This window comes from Cryptomeria japonica, chromosome 5 (assembly GCF_030272615.1).
Source record: "Cryptomeria japonica chromosome 5, Sugi_1.0, whole genome shotgun sequence".
Classification (NCBI taxonomy): domain Eukaryota; kingdom Viridiplantae; phylum Streptophyta; class Pinopsida; order Cupressales; family Cupressaceae; genus Cryptomeria; species Cryptomeria japonica.
The window spans coordinates 539378502-539399564 of NC_081409.1; the positions used below are offsets into that span (position 1 = coordinate 539378502).

General features: G+C 37.5%; 1 protein-coding gene across 2 annotated transcripts in view; it reads right to left on the minus strand.

The window, feature by feature from the left end:
- Positions 1-21063, minus strand: part of LOC131034560 (tubulin gamma chain) — a 137677-nt gene that overhangs the window by 27352 nt on the left and 89262 nt on the right. The gene's annotated exons all lie outside the window — the stretch shown is intronic.

Genomic DNA, 21063 nt, shown 5'->3' on the forward strand with positions numbered 1-21063 from the left:
AAATTTACCCATGTTTGCCTTGAGAAATTGATTTTCATCATATATTTTGCATTTTGAGTGATTGCAACATGATTTTAAGTAATAATTTACACAGTTGCAGGTTGTCTTCAAACTTTTGGCAGCCATTGTTGACTTCGGAAGGGTGTCCTCAGACATTTTTTGTGTGAAAGTTATCCTTTTCACACCTTTCCATAGTCATCTCTTGATCCGGTACGATGTCGAAGTCTGGAATCAAGGAAAGGAGGGAACAACAAAGAATAGTTGAGATGGGATTCTATCCAGAATCCAAAGATGTCATCCAGATTGAAGGAGATTACAAACGCGAACATGCATTTCTTGAACATGGGCCAGATGCGACAATGGAAGTTTGGAATTGGAAGCCAAATTCCTTCCCCAGCTTATGTGAACATTATGAAGAGTGATATTTATCAGGCCGTTGGATTCCCGCAGTCCATACAGTGTAGCGAGCTAATCCTGGAATGTGCACGATGTTATGATCCTCACTCCCGAATGATCAAGACTCCTAAGGGTGCCATCATTGCCTACCTTGTTGAGGATACTATTGCTAAGGTGTTTGGAATTCCACGTGGAGCAGATATGAAAGATATAACTAAGGATGAATATGAAGAAAGATAATAGAGGAAGATGGATGCGTGCAAGACCGTAGTGAACAAGGAGTGGATGATTGATCCTAGGACTCATCATTCCAAGGCTCACAAGACACTCATGTGCACGGACTTCAAAGATGAATATAGTGATTTAATATTCCTGCTTAACTGAGTGATGGAGGTGTCACAGGGTGCAATATATGATGAATGGATGTTCTATTTCATCCAGGATTGTCGAAAAGGAACATTGATTAATTGGTCTAAAATCATAAGTGACAATCTGGATTTTCAGCTGAGGAATGTGGAGCGGTCCAGGTCATTCACCATGACTTCCTATTTGGTGTACTTGCACGATTTGTTACCTACAAGGGATTGATATGCAGAGGTGAAGTCGGGAATGGACAAAGACAATTCAGGAATTATGAGTGCTATCCACAGCTGAACATGTATTGAATTGAAGATTATATGAGAGTGAATGATGTATTCCCTATGTACATAACATGAATGTTGCAAGGCGGAATCCACAGGAAGTTGTCCAAGGAGGCAACAGAGCTGATAGAGAAATATGGATCGTGGTTCATACAGTTTCCCACTTTCACATACCTCAGGACTCATGGATTTCAATCCGAACCTTACAAGCTTCCTAGGTATCCTACTAATAGAATGATCCTGTTGGAAGTGGTGAGACAGCTTCTGGAATATGATTCTATCCAAAAAGAAAAGCACAGAACAAGCATGTCATTTCCTATTTCAGTGGGGAAGACATTGGAGGTTTGTCAATCCGTCATGGCAACTAGCACAGTAGTTGAAGAGCTTGCATTCTATCGATTTGCAACAAACAAGAGAAGAGAAAGATTTGATCCAGATATGAAAGTTGGAAGGATCGGGGGAGATAAGTTCATCCACAAGGTAGACATAGAAGATTATTGAGCCAACCTAATGGACGAGCAAGCAGTAAAGAAAAGAATGTGGTCCAGAATGTTAGTGGACTTATGAGGAAGTGTGGACTTTTCCTCATTCCTGATCAGGTATTAGATGATAAGGATCATATGTATCCACAATATGAGAATGAAATGAAGGCAATTTTATTGCATAATTGGTCAGAACTAGAAGAAACAGATTTGAATGTGTTGACGAGAGAGGTCTTGAGTTTCTCTTGAGGATGGGTAGACCATCAGATGAACAGGGTAGTTGGCATGAGTGTTACCTTCACTTATGAAAGGATGAAATCAGAGGAATTCGCTTCTGAGGATGATCAGAGAACTATCAATGATATCAAGATTCATACAAATGAGGAGAGTCAAGCTCCTAAACGAAGGAAGAACACATCAAGAGAAGTCAAGGCTAGAGGGAAGAAGATTGAGAAGGTCAAGAAGAAGAAGCAACAGACTATCATTCCTTCACCACCCCTCAATGTCTCATCGATCAAGGAAGTTGAAATGCCAAAACAGAACAAAGAGGTTGAGCAATGTTCCAACACAGTGATATTACTAGAAAATGTTCAAGATTTAAATGCTATAGCTACATCTGCTCCACCAAATGAGGATGAAGATCAGTCGGGATCCCCTACTGTCCTTTTGGAGGTTAGTTTGGGAAAGAATGTATATGATTTGACCAAGGATAATCCTGATGATGATGATGTTATCTCGACATTGAGAGAGCTTGATCGAGAGATGTGCCTCGATGATGGTATGGAGATGGCCGCTATTCCTGATTGGCTAATGAGGAGTGTGGAGAAAAGTAAGATGGTAGAGACACAGCCTATTGACGACATTGATGACTACTTAGCTAGAAGCAACAAGGAGAAAGAACCTAAGAGGGATGAGATTTTTTCACACATAGCTAGAGATGAGACAGGGATGCAAATTGCGCAGGTGGTTGTTCCTATTGGAGATGTGACGACAGACATTGCTACTCCCATGGATTTACAAATTACTTCAGTTGCCCTTGGTCGTACTACAAAAGAGCAAGAATTTCAAGAAGTTGTCGATACCCTCTAGGCAATCAACACGAGATTGGATTGGGAGATAGAGAAAAGAGAGAAGTACGAAGCAGAGAATATCAGACTTAGAGAGTATATTGCAGGGATAAGGCGTGAGAATCCCACCCTTATATCCCCTATTGCAGTCGATCGTGGACTACATACACATTATGAAGCACCAAGAGATACGCTCTTGGAGGTGGAGAAATGGATTGAAGATACAAAGAAACAGGCGGATGATTTCCTTACTCATTTTGTCCAGGTTTTTGACAAGACAACAAGGCTTATATTCAAGATATAGTATTTGGAGGGAGTTTGGGAAAAATTCTAACCTATTCACGAGAAGACTATTCCACGCCTCAGAGCTTTGAAGAGGATTCCTATGTCCACATTGATCAAGGAGAATATTGTACACAATGGAGATAGATATGATTTCCATGGCTAGTATTGTTCATTAGCCATGAAGAAATCAACTTATGAGAACGCACAAAAGAGTTGTGCAGAGATGGAAGAATCAATTCATGATATTCAGTTGAAGATCCTTGCCTCAATTGAGGAGTTATTGGGGGTTGATGTCAGTGAAGCCAATGGGTTACACTTAGCAAAATTGAGAGACAAAATGAAATTCATATATTTCAATCAATTGGACTCTTTGAAGAAGAGTCAGATAGATGACTTGGTCTCCTTGTTGATTCATGTTGGATGCTTGCTCTGATGCACTAGACGTGATTGATTTACAGCAGGATACCTTACCCAACATTTCCATGGAGGAGATAGATTTTGTATTAGCTAGAATCTTGGAGTATGCTAGGAGAGAGAGAGAGATACAAGAAGGAATCTTCTAGAAGATTCCCTATTTGATGACTAGGTATATTTCTATTGGGCCATATGTTCGTGGCACCATTTTTTATGTCAACCCTAATTAGGGTAACTCCAAGGCTTTGTTGGCATGATCTTAGCCCTTGATTTAGTTTTAATCTTGGCCATCCATTTCGTATGAGACTCTATATATACCTCATTGCCTCTCATTTGTAAGAGAGATTTTGTAGAATTGTTGGTATATGCTGCAGCTTTTGAATATAAATCATTGTTCGACTTGATGGTGATTTTGTTTCAGTGTTGTTTTTGCATTCAAGGTTCTCAATTCCTCCAAATTAGATTAGATTTTTAGATTAGAATTTTCTTTCAATGTTTGTTAAATTGAATGAAAGAATTGTTGAGTATATTTGAGTGGAATCTATTAATCCATACCACTAGCCTCTTGCTGATTGTAAGTGCATCATGCGTGGTCAACTGGAAATTTATGTAAACTTAACTTCAATTATTATATGTCCATTGTTATGCATCAACTTGGATGGTCTCAATGTTTGATGATAGTAATTTGAAAATCTATGAAATGCACCTTAGAAGATTGCACTAAGCTCATGTCAAAATCTGTTTGACTTGATGGTGAGACCTTGCCTAGTTTGATTCCACTAAATTTGTTCATCATTTCCTACATTCCTAGGCTTAGAATAGATTTCCTGAACCCTATTCCCTTTTTGCCATTTGTTTTTAGAAAGTCTTGTTAGAATTAAGTCAAGAACTACATTTGCCAAATCCTAAGTTATCAGCACACCCATTCCACATTCATGATATACAAAGTTAATTCGAACAATTGTGTAAGTCCCGAAGTGAAAATAGCAATTCACATCGACAATTAAGTTACCCACTCATCAAGACCTGACTGTAGAAACCTTGGAATCATTTTACTTGATCTTATCCTTAGCATCTGAGGTGATTTTGTTCAAGAGAGGGTAAAATACTTTGGTATTTTATTATGATGCTTGCATGTGCATAAAACACACATCAACAGTTTTTTAATCCTAAAGTTCATCTTTTCTGCACCTATTTTGAAGTATGAGGCTTCCTATCCTCCCTGTATCCATTTCATTCTACAAGTAGCTATTGCAAGAAATGGTAATTGATTGTATTAACAATGGAGACAAAAGGCTCCATAAATAAGAAATTACAAGATGTTGTTTCTAAAACAGAAAAAATCATAAACAGAAAGTAGAAATAGAAAGATGCTAAACTAACTAATATAAATGGCCATTAAATATAACATTAATTACTTTAATACCCTCCCTTAATGGTCATTCTACTAATTGTACCAAGTTGCCCCCAAATTTTACAAACTTATACAGGCTCCAAGACTTGGTTAGGATATCTCCAATGTTGTCCTCAGTTAGAACATACTACAAGATTACAATTCCATCTTCAACAAGTTGTCTAATGAAATGACAATGAAGCTCCACATGTTTGTTTCACTCGTGGAAGACTAGATTCTTGGCAAGTTTAAGCACCCCTTTATTGGCACAAAACAAGGGTGACGACCTTGCTTGAGACATTTTCATGTCAGAAAGCATCCTCCATAGCCATACTACCTCAAATGTTGCTTTAATAGTTCTCTAATACTCTGCTTCGGTCGAGGAAAGAGCTATTGCCTGCTACTTCTTACTAGCCCATGTGACTGCACCCATACCAAGACTAGAGACATACCTAGAAGTAGACTTCCTATTATCAACAGAACCTAACCAATCTAAGTTTGTAAAAACCAATCAGTTGAGGATCTTTGATTCTGTTGTATAAAATGCTAAAGTCAAGTGTCCCCTTCACATATCTCGGTACATGTTTCGCTAAAACCCAATATTTTGCTTTAGGGGTTGTAAGAAAGATGAGACTACCAACTAGTTGCCTGAAAGTTTACTCATTCACCACAAGTGATTTGGTTAATAGTTTCAGCCCTTTCTCCATAGGTGTAGATGAAAGTTTGCAATCTGCCATCCTGAACTTATCTAACAAACTCCTGGCATACTTCGACTAAAAAATGAAAATGCTGCCACCTGTCTACCAAACCTCTACACCAAGACAATAATGCAGAAGTCTCAAATCTGTCATATCAAATGTCACACACAAATTCAATTTAATGTGCTTGAACAAATGTGCTCCACTACTAGTAATGATAATATCATCCACATAGATGACAAGAAAAATGATGTCATTACCAGCACTCTTGACATACAAGTTGGGATCTAAAGGACTTTATGAAAGCCCTGTTCTACCAAATATTGATCAATCTTGAAGTACCATGCCCTAGGGCTTTCTTTAGGCCATAAAAAGCCTTCACCAGTTTGCATACCTAGTGCTCTTTTCCTACAACCTTGAAACCTTGAGGCTGCGTCAAGCAGACCTCTTCCTCCAAATCACCATTAAGGCACTCTTCACATCCAGTTTATGAACTTTCCGACCAGACTATGTAGCAATGGCTAGAACTAGTTGGATGGTGCTCATCTTTGTGGTAGGAGCAAAGAATTCCTCGCAATCAATACCTTATTTCTGTGAGAAGCCTTTAGCAACCAACCAAGCTTTGTATTAGTCAAGTGTTCCATCAACTTTGAACTTGAATTTAAAGACCAATTTGCAGCCAATGGGTTTCTTCCCTAGTGGAAGATCTGACAAAACCCAAGTAATGTTCAGCTTCCATAGCCTTTTCCCATTCAAGCTTACCTTTTGCCTCTAAATAAGTTTGGGGCTCATAAACACTCTGAATGTTGGCCATAAGAGCGAAATTGACTATGTTCTTTTTCTTGCTCTTGCCTCCGAAAGATCGACCCTCAACAAGCCCATCATTCCAAACATCTCTGTTGTTGCTTTTTCTTGCTTTTCCCACCACTTAGGTCAGAGAGTAGAATCATCTACTTCCAAATCAGGAGTATCAACATAACTTGGGCTGCCTAGAATAAAATCATCAGGAAGCTAATCCAAGTTATCCTGAGAGAACTTTGGTAGTACAATGTCATGACTAGAAATTTCCACTAGTTCGGGTTTAGAATCATCATAATCCCTCCCTTCATATGGAGCTAATGGAAGCCTAACACCTATATCTTTTGTCTGTAAAGGCTGATTTTCAAGACACCGGATGGGAGAAGAGAGCAAAAAGGGTCCACCTTCATCAAAAATCACATCTTTACTGAATGTGAGACGATCCGTGTCCACATCAATCAACTGATAGGCCTTATGATTGTCACTATAGCCTGTAAGCATCAACTTCTAAATTTTGGAATCCAATTTGGTCCTCTTTGCATGTGGAATCCAAACATATGCTATTGAACCAAAAAACTTGAGATGGCTAATTTTTGGTTTCCTCCCAAACCAAGCTTCCTCAAGAGTCATCTTCTTAACGGCCTGTGTGGGAGACCAATTCAGAAGGTATACTATAGTATACACTACCTCAGCCCAAAACTTCTTAGGCACATTCTTGTTTTCTAGCATACATTGAGACATCTTTGTTCTGGTTCGATCCATCCACTCAACAACACCATTCTGTTGCTGGGGGGTATAGGGTGTGGTAAGTTCGCGCTTGATACCATGTTTAGCTCATAATTTCGTGAATTCAATGGAACAGAATTCATACCCATAATCTGGCCTAAGAGTTATGATTTGATATCCTAACTCTTTTTCAAATAATGCTTTAAACTTCTAAAATTCATTAAACAGATCTAATTTTGCTTTGAGAAAAAACATCCACATTTTTCTACTAAAATCATCAACAAAACAGAAGAAAATACCTAGCACTAGTGACCGATATCATATTCATTGGTCCACAAACATCTGCATTAACCAATTGCAAGACCTCGGATGCTCTCAGGGCTTGTCCATATGAGAATAGAGTTCGATGTTGTTGGAATCCAAGAACACTGAGAAGGGGGGAGGGGGGGTTAATCATTGTTCTACCGAAATGATCAATTTTAACTTTATTAAACCATGCATTCACCAACCGGTATACCGGTACATATAGAATTGAAAGAAGTAAAGCAATCAATAAGCCAATCACACAAATGAATACCATAACACAGAGAATTATGCGTGGAAAACCTCAAAGAGGAAAAACCACAGTGGGATTTGTGACCCACAATATCAATCCACTTGCCATATGAAAAGATATTACAAATATGGGGGCCTGCACTTGCAGGAAGGCTTCCAGCCTAGAGCACACTGCTCATCACAAAAAGGAGTCTCACTGACTACATAAAAATCCAGACTATAATCCGGAAAAGAGAATGAACTGCATAGATAGCATCTCCAATGCCTGAGTACAGTTCTGGTTTAAGCTTTGTCTGTTCTGGTTCTAAAACCCTAAACCCTTATCAGAATAACCTCTTACATAATCAACATTCCTCGCATTACAAAAATCACTCTCATATCACTCCTCTAAAATATATCAAAATGATCTAATCAACTAACCTATATACCCTTTACAATCCTCATGCCTTATGTCAGCTTACATAGATAATTACAAAATGAATATACAAGTCGACTCAATTACATATATACATAAATATCAAAATCAATTGCCAATTGTCGGATCTTCCAAAATGATGTCGGCCTCCTATACCAGTATCCTGATGAAGACATGTCGACCTGCAATGCCAGTACCAAAGAATTCCTCCTACCGATGAAGATACCTACCGATGTCAATGCCGGTGTCGGTGAAGTGTCTGCCGGTAAACAACTAAACCAAAATATGAAAGCCGGAACATGTTGCCAGCAATGACATATTGAAACCAATAAAATGAGTGTCAATTGCCAACAATCTCCCCCTTTGGCATTGATGGCAACACTCATGTGAAAAATGATAATGGTTTCCATCTGTCGGTTTCATCCTGAGACTGCTCCCCCTAAGCTGAATATCCATCTGTGATCATGATCTATACAAAATACTCCATACCTTCGATGTCAAGAATATATTTTTTGCCTATACTCCCCCTTTGACATCAATGCCAAAAAAATACCAAAAACCATGACGAAGAATGAAGTCTGTACAAAGAATGTTCCAAAAAACCTTACCGAAGCTGAATATATTTTAAAATTTCCAGATAGGCTTTCTCCAAAAGCTCTAGATAGGTATCCTAACCTGATTTGAGTGTGTCGAAAACAGATACAAGTCCATTTAGCATATGGGCATATGACTCTTTATCCTTAAGCTATGTCTGTGTAGGCTAACCAACCATATCAATACACTCCTTATGTACACTTAATGAGTCCAACCGCGGACTCACCAAACCTCTGAGACCTCTAGCTCTCCTTATAATTTTATCCTTATCTCTTTCCAGAGCTGAAACTTTAGCTTCCAATACCAAAATTTGACCATCAATGGAAGTTGTTAAAGAATTTGATTGATGCAGAGCATTTAAGAAAACCAATCACAACTCTAGGTTCATGTTGATCCATCCATATTTTAATAATGATAACAATTCATTAGAGGCATATTTCATCATTCTTCAACAATCAATCAATCAAGAAAACATAAACTTAATCTAGATATCAAACTTGCCAACTTGTTGTCCCTTTGGATAGACCTGTACACAGAGGTCTATAACTTTCTAACCAGATTTAAACACCTCAATCCCTTCGGTCAGACCCTAAATAACTGGCTTACAAACAACATATCCAAACATTAGCCACATCCAACGGTTAGATTAAAAGTTATGGCCGCTGCATTGAGACCCATTTCTATTTCCCAAACAAATCATGTGCATGCCCAGTCCGCCTAGGGCATCAAATATCTTTCAAACAACAAACCAAAATGATCCCAAACCAATTTCACATGAACCCTTTATGGTTTTATTTTCATAATATGCAATCCATTAAATTTTCCGATGGTTTAATCATTATATAAAGATAAACCATTGCCTGCAACTCCATTGAAGATGGTTTAAAACCAGTTTTCACCAAAATCTTCATAACTTCCACAAATATAAACAAAAACGACTCAGACCAAAGGGAAAAGAAAGAGGATTCACATATCTTTCCAATAAATCTGTTTAGAGGTCTTAATCATCCCATATGAGTTCATACCATACGCTGAAACATGACTGTTCTCAAGAAATATCAAATCTGCAATTAACAACTTTCACCAAAAATTCCATACTTCTTAATTTCTAAACATAATCACTCCAAACCAAAAGGAAAAGAAAGGTAATTCACGTATCTAGCTATCCATTATACATATACAAAGGTTTCCAGGCCATACATGGTCATACAAGGCCTGGAACAAACATAAAAACTGGAAAGCCAATCAAAATAGCAATAGTGGAATGCACCAAAATGTATCAAAATGTTCTTTCTTCCCTTTTTTTGGGAGGGAATGACCATACAATGCCTTTTTATAGACTCTTGGTCAGTTTGGACCTTATAACTACCTCCAAGACCTTTCAACTTCCCATTTACAACTTTTAATGCAATTTTGCATTATTGCATTTTTGCCACTTTTCATCTTTTTGACAACTTTTTGTGACATTTTCACAAATGACCCCAGAACTTGACAAAAACCTTATAAACATATCAAATAACCCTTAAATGACCTTTTACAGGCATTTATGCCCTTTCATGGCATGTTTACATCATTTTGACTCTTTGACCCCACTAGGTCTTAAATGGACAACTATGCAACTTTTACACAAATGGCTCAAGTAGCCTTACATTATGACTCCATTGGATAAAAATGAACTCAAATACATACATATATTCTTTACAAGTCATAAATGACCCAAATATAATCAGATAGTGACCTTGGACATCCTGATTGTGCTTCTACAATGGGGTGCTCCTGCACCGTTGATCCATCAAAAGAATTAACCATACCTACAATCTTCTCCTGAGATTCCTTAATCCTTTTATCTAAATCAGCTGTAAGTAAGCCTGTGTTACAACATACTCTATAAATATTAGTACACAACCTCAATGCATTATCAATCAATTTCAGCTTATCATTAATCTCCTTCTTCTTCGACTCAATCATCTGATCAAATGTTGCTCTCTTAGCCTGTGTAAACCTCTCCAGTGTCTGTCGGTTTGATATCTGCTGTAAGGATTGAAAGTCCTTGAAAATGTGCTCTGTGATTGTTTTAAGCTTGCCAGATGGGCTTGCTCCTTTGTCAAATTTGCACTCCGAGACAAGTCTATGCGAAATTGGGATAGACTGATCAATAACTCCTTTGTCCACAAATCCTTCCTTCATCATTTTCTGTGCAGCCATCATCATGAGCTCAATAGAACTCATCTCAGTTATGCTTTTTTGTTCAACCTGTGAGGTGTCAATTGACAACAATGATGGGCTCACTACCGGTTCCCTGTCGGATTCCTTTCCCTTCTCTTCTGATGGTTTATTAACTTTTATAGCTTCCTCTCTTGCACTGGTGGCTTCGCCACTTGATGCAGTATCAGTTACTGTTGGTTCCTCCTTATGAACTGTGACCTCAACCTGTACACTCTGAGAATATGTCGATATATCTACATTTGTCGGTAACACCTCTGTGTCCTGTACATTAGATTCTACCGGGGGCTCTATATCCAATATCTTAATATCTTTCAAAATTGTAGATGAAGTACCTACTATACCTTTACCTTTCCCTTCAACCGGGATGTCTATAGTGACAGTTTTAGGCTTCGATGAAGTATAAAAACCAGGGTTTTCAGCAAAGAATTGAACCCATGCATTGTGGGTATCATTGATAATCTCATTAACCCTACCTAACATAAGACTGACTATCCTGTGCTTCCTTTGAAAGATTTTACTGTCTGCAATCTCAAGTGTCATATCCAACTCCTTAAGAATAATGGATACACAGGTAGTTAACAATTCTTGAATTTTTATCTGCTTGTCCTCCTCCATGGCAGATAATCTTCTAGCATCTAAATTGTTATATAACTGTGTCGGGATTTGCTTCTCAATTTCTAACAAGGCTTTCTTATATATATCCAAATACAATAAAACTGCTTCATCGACTTCTCTCTGTTCATCATCATCTAAATGCTCATAATTAAATTGTACATTCTTCAACATACCATCCTTAGTTATTTCATCAACCAATTCTGCACAAGTCTTAGGTGGAATAATAGTTACATTACCAAAAACAATTGCAAGGTTGGTATCATCCATCTTCTTTCTTCTTCCAGTACCGGATGGAGTAGAAGGTGTTTCCATTGGAGCTTTTTTCCTTGCCGGTACCTTGATTGTAACCTTCCTAACCAATTGCTTCCTTGTTTCCTCCTTTGACTCTTCACTTTTCTTCCTCAATACCCTCTTGAATGCTAAGGGTGTGTCATCCTCAATTCCAGAGTCTGATGGAATAGGTTCAATAAAAACTTCAAGCTCTTTTCTCTTCCTTCCTTTTTCCAGAACAGCATCTATTAATGCTTTGATGTCCTGAGATACCTGTTCCACAAATTTGCTTGCCTTGCCCTGCTGCTTCTCCCTCTTCTTCCTGTTTAACTCAATTTGAACCTCTTGCTTTTTTTGTTCTGCAGTACCAAATGACTTCTCAGCTTCATCAATAGGTGCATCAATTAACATCTTTGCATAAGCATCTAGAATCTGAGCATCAACTTCATAACCCATCTCTTCAATCCATATCTTCTAGGGCTTGACCGCTTCCATCAATGTTTCATCATTTTTAACCATGAAGCATATCTTGGTTGAGTATTTCTCAACAATTTGCTTCGGAACCCTCTCTCTCAATTTCATAGCCTTCTGGAATGCCTTGAAGTAACCCCAAACCTTATCATCTCACTGACTACCCAGAGTAGCAATAGATTGTTTCAATTGTCTTCCTACCAGGATATCAAATGCCCATTGCTTCTTCCCAAAACCGAGAGTTTCATTTATGAAAAACAGCATCAAACAAACAATAAGATTACCATACCGGAATGTTCCCTTCTTCTCTCCTTTGATCTTCCCTAGGTTAATTAATAATTCATCTAACATCCATCCACAGAGATTTAACATCTCATTATCCCTCATTATCTTATGTGTTGCATAAATGCAAGAGCTAGAAACAGAATTCAAACGATTGGATTGAGACCTTGTAACCAATAATCATGCTACTGAATCTGATATCTTTGTCTATGATAGTACTAACCCTCATCGATCGCCGGTTTGATGTTGCGTCGGTAATCTTGTTAACCTGATCATTAGAAATCTTCTTCTCCGAATGCTGACCAACCTGCGGCAAACCGGTGATGGCCCTCCTTCGAGATTTTATACGGCATGTCCAACCAGATGAATTCTCCATGCACTCTGCTCAAAACATATCTGACAATCTCATCTTCAAATTCGGGAATATCCAAGATGCTAGTAAACCCTAGATCCTCAATATGCTTGTACTCGAGCTTAATCTTTCTAGAATCTCCCATCAACTCGCTCATATACATGCTCTTAATATCACTAGTACCCAAATCCTCAATATGACAGTGAATGTATGCTCTGACATCTTCAACATATACAACTTCCGTGACACAGGAAAATGAGACAACCGAATCATCCAAGGTGGCAATATGCGGACATGGTTTGAAAATCGACCTAAGACGATCCTTAACCTCGACAACAATGGGATTTGCAATAAAAGTTGGTGCAGAGGATGATCTCGCTTCCATGATGAAAGATAAATTCGATGAGTACCTAAAATAGTTGCCGGTGAAAACCCTAAAGAACTCTTCCGATCGCTGGTGAAATCGCTCAAGAAAATATCAATCGCACTGAATTGCCTTAGACTTGCTCTGAATCGCTCTTACTTGCTCTGAATGCAAGGTGATCAAAAATGAAGTGAATTCAACCTTTTATCCTCCAAGAAAACCCTAATCCGTCATTGATATGAATGACTTCCGGTGAAAGATACTGGATCTCGATCAAACATCTCCATGTCGGATAAGCATTTCCAATGTCTGGAACATCTTCCAGAACCCTCTTCTCGAGGCATAAGCACTATCTTCATGAATTTTGCCTACCCCTAAGGCATCTGCCTCAGTTACCGGATGAGCTTCCTGCCGGTGCAGGAGCAACCTCCTATGTCGGTTGAGTAACCAGAGCATTCCCATCTGCTGATTGATCTTTTAACTTCCTGACCCATTTCTTGATATGATCTTGTCGGATTTCATTGACCTTCTCTTTCCCTTTCTCATTCAATCCATCATTATCAACCGTTGGATTTTTGCTTCTACAGAACTTAGCAATGTGTCCAATTTGTTGCATGCATAACATGTAACATTGTTCTTTTGAATTGCTTTGCTAAAACCGGTAAAATTGTTTGACCTGCACTGATTAGCCATATGTCCAAATTTTCCCCATGCATAACACTTAACATTCATTCTGCAATCTTTTGTCTTATGACCATACTTATTGCATTTAGAACATTGACCGGGAGCAGAATTATAGTTCTGATTTGCTCTATTTCTACATTGCCTAGCCATGTGACCAAATTCATTACAAACAAAGCATCTACCATTAAATTTGTAAGCATTAAGTTGTCTTACCGGTGCCTTCTAATTTTGATCTTCATTTGCAGTACTGGAACTTTGACCTTCTTCAAATCCAAGTCCACTGGAATCTCCATTCTGCCTTTGACTTTTCAATAACTGATCAAGCTGTGTTGAACTAACCTTGAATTTGTCCTTATACTCACTTGCAATAGCCAGATCATCTCTCAAACTTATCATTTGTTTTTCAAGTTCTTGTTCATTACATTGGGATTGCACTAAATCAGTTCTCAACATATCATTTTCATGAACCAACCCGATGCATTCTTCAGACCTATCTTTCAAGGATCTTCCAAAATTTTCTTCATTAATCTTTCGGTCCTCAATCTCCTTTGACATTCTCATAGTTAAGGCTTGCATTTCATTCCTCATGACCATGTTCTCCTGACTCAACTTCAGACATCTCTCATTAAGGGCATCTTTCTCTTCATTATCCTGACTTTGCAGTAGTCCCTTCCTCCTAGCTTGAACAGATGGCAGCCTCTCCTGTAGGATAAGAGTGAATTCATGAGCAGAGTTCAATTCATCTTGTAACTTCAAGTTCTTCATTCTTTCAGCATCATAATCTTCAAGTGCTACCTCAAGTTGCCTTTCCAAACTCATATCCATCGATTCCAAATTCAGGATCTCCCTCAAGCTGTTAAACTTCCTCCGAGGCACAAGGCTCTGATACCAATTGTTGGAATCCAAAAACACTGAGAGGGGGGGGCTGAATCAGTGTTCTACCGAAATGATCAATTTTAACCTTATTAAACCATGCATTCACCAACCGGTATACCAATACATATAGAATTGAAAGAAGTAAAGCAATCAATAAGCCAATCACACAAATGAATACCATAACACGAAGAATTATACGTGGAAAACCTCAAAGAGGAAAAACCACGGTGGGATTTGTGACCCGCAATATCAATCCACTGGCCATATGAAAAGATATTACAAATATGGGGGCCTACACTTGCAGGAAGGCTTACAGCCTAAAGCACACTGCTCATCACATAAAGGAGTCTCACTGACTACATAAAAATCCAGACTACAATCTAGAAAAGAGAATGAACTGCATAGATAGCATCTCCAATGCCTGAGTACAGTTCCGGTTTAAGCTTTGTCTCTTCCGATTCTGAAACCCTAAACCCTTATCGGAAAAACCTCTTACATAATCAACATTCCTCGCATTACAAAAATCACTCTCATATCACTCCTCTAACATATATCAAAATTATCTAATCAACTGACCTATATACCCTTTACAATCCTCATGCCTTATGTCGGCTTACATAGATAATTACAAAATGAATATACAAGTCGACTCAATTACATATATACATAAATATCAAAATCAATTGCCGATTGTCGGATCTCCCAAAATGATGTCAGCCTCCTATACCAGTATCCTGATGAAGACATGTCGGCCTGCAATGCCGGTACCAAAGAATTTCTCCTACCGGTGAAGATACCTGTCGGTGTCGGTGCCGGTGAAGTGTCTGTCGGTAAACAACTAAACCAAAATATGAAAGCCGGAACATGTTGTCATCAATGACAACATATTGAAACCTATCAAATGAGTGTCAATTGCCAACAGTTGCTTCCTTGCTTGGCAAGCTTCGCACACACCATGTGTTTGCTGCTAAATCTTAGGTAAGCCCTCTACCAAATTCTCCCGAGCCAACTAAGAGAGATATGATAGGTTGAGATGCCCATACAACTAATGACAAAGAGCGTTGATGGATGAACTCTTCGCAGCCATATCAATCTCCCGACACTCTCCAGTATCAACCAACCTATACTATCCATGATCTTCAAAGCCAACTGGAATTGTCTTCTTGGACTCCTTATCAACAATGTGGCACTTGTGTGCACTGAAGAGGGCATCCAACTTCAAACAATGTTGCATCATTTGACTAACAGAAAGTAGATTGAGCTCCATGCCTCGAACATAGTATATGTTAAAAATATGAGATTTCTCCCACCAAATGTAATCTGGAGGTTGCCCTTGCTGACAATCATATACTCTTCACCTCCGTTGAAGATCACTGAATAGGAGCAAGCCTTATACTCTGTGAACCAATCTCTCCTGTGTAAAGTGTCAAGAAGCTCTAGAATCAATGTACCAAACAAATGATTTGACATAGTCTGCTGGTCTTTTGGCCATAAATGCATAAAAGGTAGACTTCTCCTGCTCAGCATGCTCTGCAACATGGCCCTTCTGTTGAGACCCTCCCTGGTGTGATTTCTCATCAGCCAACCATTTTTTCAATTGTTTCTTCATATAGCCAAGTTTACCACAATAATGATATGTGATAACCTTGTTGGAGTTGTCCTCGGATTTGCTTTGTCCTTTATGTTGAAAGGACTTGCCTTTGCCTTTATCTTTGGCTTTGGCTGTAAATGCTTATTTTGGAGCGAGTGATTCAATACGGTTTCCAAATTGTTGCTTCCATCTATCCTGTTGTAGAAGCTTGTTGCATAGGTCAAGAAACTTCAAGTCAACGTTGAGTGTTTCAATCAAGTGTTTGTAGGATCATGGTAATCTTTTCAACGTAATAACCACCATATCCTCTTCTTCAATCTTTCGACCAATGGCCTCTAGTGGATAGCAAATATCCTTGATCCTTGTAAGATGCTCCTGCAGGGACATCTTTTTGTCCATCATGATTGAAAACAGCATATTCTTCAAAAAGAATGCTAGGCTCTTGTTTGACATTTCATGGAGATCCTTCAAATGCATCCAAAACTCTGCAACTGTCTTGCCAAACGACACTTGTGGAAGCATGTCATTGGTGACTAATAACTTAATGAGCATAACCGCTTCCCAATTAAACTCATCGAACTTGTCCTGGTCTTTTCTTGTCACTGAGTGATGAGCAATTTTACCCAGAACGATCTAGTTTAAACACCGATATTGAAAGATAGCGAGCATGCGTTGTTTCCACAAGTTGCAATTCTTGTCGTTGAAGCACCGACTGCTTTCCAATAGAATGTTGGCCAACAACACCATCCATCGCATTTTCCAATGCACAAAAAACAAGGACAAACAACAACAATGAACTTCGAGAAAAAAAACTACTTTTTTTTTCAACCCTTCAGACACAGACACCAAGGCAAATTCGAAGCACCACAGTTTTATCCAAAAACTGGTAAAAAAAAATCTGCAAAAATTTTTTAAAAAGGCTTGTACCCATATGATTTCTTTAAAAAATATCAAAAAATATGCAAACCCTACCTGCAATTTTTGTAGAAAACCTAGGCACACAACAAATCGCAAGCTAAAGAAACCTTGCCTAACTACAATTTTTGTAAAAAAATTGCTCAAAAATTAGTGCAGTTGCACAATTTGAAGAACCTACAATTGTGCGGATTTAAGTTCCCCAAAAAAGCCGTGATTCTCAATGGAAAACGACGCATTTTTCTTTTGCAAAACAAACCCTTGATGCGATCCCTTGACGCGAGCAAAGAATAGCTCCTGCAGCCATACTTTTTAACAAAAAACCCTCACGTTTTGACTAGAAACAAACACAAGCTTTCAGATGCGATTTTTCTCAATCGACAGCCCTTGCTTTCAAACGCGATTACAGCAATAAACCTGATACATTTGCACAAAAACACAAAAGAAGCCCTCGATTTCGAAGAAGAAACCCACACGAAAACATAGAAGAAAACGCCCATGATTTTTCACCTTGAAAAGCAATGAGAATTTACAGACTTTAAAATCTGTGATTTCAACAACAAAAAAACCTTTGAATTTTTTTCACCTTGAAATCCTCGAAATTCCCAAAATCACCACGATTTCCAAAAGATAACACCTTCGATTTTGAAACAAACCCTCACGATTTGAAACCTTCAATATTTGTTGTAAAAAAATCAATGAAAAACTTCTGAAAAACTTTCCAGGTTCACCACAAATTTTGTTATAAAAAATTTGCCAAAAAATGAAACTGGCTCTAATAGCATGAAATGGTAATTGATTGTATTAACAATGGAGACTCAAGGCTCCATAAATAAGATATTACAAGCTGATGTTTCTAAAACAGAAACAACGTTAAACAAAAAGCAGAAATAGAAAGATGCTAAACTAAATAATATAAATGACCATTAAATATAACAATAATTACGTTAATATTGCAAACTTGCTCTCATATGAGGAAAGAAAAGTATTTTTCACTATTGTTCCTATAGAAGGTAGGATCACCTTAAAACCAAGTATTTGCAATCAACTTTTGCCTTTTCCTCTCTTGCATTTGAAATACATTATAGATGCATCTATATCAAAGATGATAGAATCTTGATAAAATTCGGGGTTTGTGAATACAAGAATGGAATTTTTTCAACAAGGAAACTAAAACATACAATGGATGGCAATGTACATTCTACATCAACTATGCAGCTCATCTGCTTGTGAGCATTTTTGGGGTGTATTTAAATGCATACACTCTAAGAAACACAATTGTTCGACTTTGACTCAATAGCAAATGATGATTTTGTGTTTGTTCACCAACTTTTGTCTTTTGCTCAAGAAAATTTGGGGTTAAGAAAATTTCAATTCTAATTCTAAATTATGGTTATTGTATTGTTGCAATATACAATTACAATACTTATTACCTACATTACCACGAGACGCGTCTCCTACCCCTCGGATGCGTACTGGAGATGGAGACGCGTCTCCGGTACCAGAGATGGAGACGGAAACTTCCCGATGCACATGCCATTTGGATTGGCTATGGTACCAGCAGTATAAGCAATTTTAATATCAATTTTTGTTCAATTTTAAATTTAACGTTAAACTTTACCACTGTTCTTGTTTTCAAAGTTCTGTCATGATATTTTCTGGAAATTATTAAATTATATATATTTTTTTAAATTGGTGTCTCAAAGTACCCGTCTCCTAGTTTTGAAAATTAGCCGTACCAGTACCGGTACTAGTCTCCAACATCTCCAAGTACCCCCGTCTCCCAGTAACCTTGCTTATTACATATATGTCACAAATTTATGCATTCAATTTAATTATACTAAAGGGCATCAAAGACAATTGATTGACCTTGATAAGAATGGTTCATAAAATCATAAGAAAGTGATCCATAATTTTCTACAAAATTATCCTTGTGAATTACAAGTCATCACTATATTGTTATGCTATGTTCTAAAACTGTTTTCAATCTTTTGGAAGCTATGTGATTATGTAACTTAAACCTATAAAAGCATTCTTATACACAAACACTTTTCTCAGTGATTTTGAGATTGCTGAGTACAATACACACTGCATAATGCATTACTACATATTTTAACTTGAATGTCTGAAATTCAAGACTCAAAATCAATTACAAACTACAAAATACAAATGTCAACCTGAAAAGTTGCAATTTCAAAGTGTGATTTGGAGGAAAGTTGAATTCTGCCTCTTATATCAATTGAGGTCCTACATATGGAGCATTACGGTATTAGCAACAGAAAAGAGACTCTTTGAAGATGTGTTCAAACAATGAAGCTTGCATGAACAAAGAGCTGTTGTACATGAGAATGACAGTTGTCTTTATAGGGATAGAAGTTATAGTGAAATGAAAAGCCTATATCATAAGACACTGTCTCCTGATTACAACTCCTCAATTGACGAATACATTTTCTTGCTCGATTGAAAGAAATTATGCTGAATATCAGTATACAATGTCAAACAAAGTTCAAACAATGAAATACATTAGGAATGAAAACACCCAGGCAATATCCCTAGATGATAATCAAAATCTGCACTTAGAGAGAGACTTATTTTTTTCCAATAAAGAAAAGTTTTAAATATTGAAAAAGATATAAAATACACAAACTTAATCTAAGCATATGCTTGCAGGGGATGTTACAACCACCTTGCTGAAGGTGTAATCAAAGCAAAAATCTATTGAAATCAAAGAAACATATCCACATAAGTAAAATAAGAATCTGCAATTAGTTTTAATCTAGCTTAGGTTAATATATGATTAAAAACAAGGGCAGAAAAAGAAGCAATAAGAAACATAAATCCTTGGCTGTCATCATTGACAATGTTGCAGAATGAGGGAAAAAACAGGGCAAACGGCATATATAGCAAAAACAAAAAACATATTACCAAAATATCAAAAAAAATTGGGCATTTTTCAGTCAAAATCTCATTGACCGGTATTTTCATAATATCACAATATATTTATGAATTTCTCAGTGGAGTTATAAGGCACCTGTAACTAGATTTCTACATTGTAAAATTTGGCTTGGGCAGAACTTTTGCTCCTTGTAATAAAATTTTGCATTATAAATTATAAAGGTTTGATGAAATGAAGTGCTTGCCATCAATTGAACACAGTAAAAGGTAAAGAAGCATCATAGCTCTTCCAAAGTTCTTAAAACAATCAATCAACTAACATGGCTTACATGTCACAATCACGGAGATTTTGAATGATTTTTCCTCTGCTAGCATTTAGAATGCATGCAGAGATTTTAGAAGTTGTCAGAGATTGGAGAATTCTCAAACCATCAAGTACCATCAAATGCTTATCAAAAGTGATCATGAGCCATCAGTTTTCATAAGGAATTCCCACAGAAATATACTACGCAGAAAAGGAGTTTTCATAATGGTTGCTGGAGCGCCTGGAGCTTGCACAGATAATTAGGCAAATGAAAGAACTGAGAAGATTCTCTAGCAATCTTAACAAGCAATCATGACAAGAAGAGGTTAAGGAAGATACTTGCATTGCAAGTCGTAAAAAATTATCTTCAGGACCTTCCAAAAAAGAAATAAAGCAGGGAAAGTAATACTTAACCAGTCAAGGGTTTAACCAGAGTATCCACGAGCACATTTCAAACACATGGCATAATCTCACTACACTGGATGAAATTGTAATGGCATAAATAGAGATCCAAGTTCTATCCCTAGCATCTTTTGAGTGTTTCAAATCAGCATTAGTTTTAACCTAATCATTTTCTTATTGTCAACACTCTTATTGAAGTTGGATGCAATTGTGTATGCTTCAAACTATAATTCGTAGACTCGAACTTGGTGAGTACTCAACAAGCCCAAGATTTTCGACTAGGCAAAGACTCAGAAAAAACAAAGGTTTATTGGAGAGTCAATGCAGGGTTTTAAACTTTTATAGAAAAAAT